We start from the raw sequence: 2120 nt of genomic DNA, 5'->3' as shown, positions 1-2120 counted from the left end.
AAAAGGATCCAAACTGAATTAACATCTCCGTTGGATAATAACTCCCTCCTCATGCATGAAGCTGGTGCTGAACTGGACAGCTCCTTCAGTGACAGACTGCTGCACCTTAAATGCACCAGGGAGCGTTATCACAGATCCTTCCTCCCAGCAGCTGGAAGACTCTAGAACCACCACTGTTCCCAACAACCTCAACAAGTTGATCGGGAAACACTTATCAACACTCATTACAGCCACTAGTCATAATGCAAAACAGAGCAATAATAATCATTCACAACGTAATTTTTTTTTTTTACTTATAACCTAATGAGGCCAATACAACTCTGCATGTACAATAATCCAAGTCAACTGCTATGTATTCTTCCCTTATCTCTCTGCTGTGCAGATATTTTTATATCTAAGGGAAACATATTCCAGGACATTCAACTTTTTTCTTCTTTTAATGCCTTTTTGTATTATATAAACTCATTATATAAACTTATCTTTAATGGCATCTCGCTTTAACTCTTTGTACTCTATATAAGCTACTGGATCCAGAATTCCCCTGAAGGAGTAATCCCAAGGGATTAATAAAGTTGGGTCTAAGTCTAATCTATGGTTAGCAGAAATGCTAACTATTGATTAGCAGAAAGATAAGGATGTGTTTTCTTTAACAATCATTAGCCACTTTGATGAAAACGCAGTAGATAGAAACTTAAACTATCATGAAAATGATCAAATTTTCATTTTTTGTTTACAGACTGAATGTTTTTGTTTTGTTTTGAGTATTTTGTGTAGATTTTCTTGAAGAAAACGAGCAAATGTGTAGAAAGAGAAGGGGTGTGAATAGTTTCTTTTGTTGGCAGTGGATTATTATAAATTTTCTTCTTGTACTAATTTTTTTTGGCATCTAAATGAAATATACTAATGTTGAGTTGCAACAAATGCAACATTTATCAGCAGAGACAGCGTCTATTTTAGGCAACTTTTCCACTGTGGACCGACGTTTATGTCAGGATCATGAAGTCATTTCTTACTTGGTTTTTTATGGTAAACTAATTNTTTATGTCAGGATCATGAAGTCATTTCTTACTTGGTTTTTTATGGTAAACTAATTCGTATTTTCTGCACACTGCTTCTATATTTATTAATAAAACAGCTGAATTGGAGCAGATTATATAGAATCACATTCAGTCTAAAACCTCACATTTATTAAGCTTTAATTTCCTTTGCAAATTACACTGATTTCTGTTTTTTTTTTTTTACTTTCAGACCTGAATGTTATTTTTAATTTACTAAAAAGGAAAAAAAAACAGCTCAGAACAGCAATGCAACGATCTGCGAAAAGCTTTCTGAAAAGAAAATATCGCTTCCCTCCCCCTCCTCCCAGCCTTCTCCTTCCTCTCCTCCAACTCCCTCGAGATCACCTTCACTCATCACCTCATCTATTTTTTCCCTCCTCTGTTGCTAGGCAACGGACAGGAAGAGCATCACTTGGAGACGTCAAAACCACAGGAAGAGCTCCCAGAAAGACACTTCAGGTTGGAGAAAAACATCCAGAGAGGATCGGCATACCTGAGAAAACCACGTCTCTGTCCTCTGTGGGGGTCCAGGAGAGATCTCAGGGAGGTTTATGAGCTTTAATGACTGCAAGCACAATAAAACATTTGTTTGGTCACCTCAAGCAGCCGCGTGGGGAGTGCTGTAGGGTTAAAATATATACTTTAATCCAAAGAGGACATCTTTGTTTCACTGCTGTCCTTTAGGGGTGAAAGTAGGTTGGAAAGATGTGAGACGACAATTAATTTTCTGAAGCTGAAGCAGTTTTTACATTTTGTTATTTACGCAAGATTGTTTTTCAAGATTATAATGTCCTCTGGACAAAAGGACAAACATAGACCCAGTTTTAATACTTGCAGTCGACCCTAAGCTGTGAAGAGTGACAACAAAAGTTAATATTTTAACAAGTTAAAGTTGCCAGGTAATTGAAAGTGCTGTGCATGAAAAAAATTAAATAAAAGAAACATAATACAGGAGAAATACATTGCAGTCGCCCAAAGGTAAAACAAATCCGTAATTAAATATGAAGAAATGATGAGAGGATAATAAACAATTATTGACATAAATAAATAAAATAAACTGAA

Source organism: Cyprinodon variegatus, unplaced genomic scaffold (genome assembly GCF_000732505.1).
Source record: "Cyprinodon variegatus isolate N-32 unplaced genomic scaffold, C_variegatus-1.0 Scaffold817, whole genome shotgun sequence".
NCBI classification, from domain to species: Eukaryota; Metazoa; Chordata; class Actinopteri; order Cyprinodontiformes; family Cyprinodontidae; genus Cyprinodon; species Cyprinodon variegatus.
Note: the sequence above shows the minus strand (reverse complement) of the source record.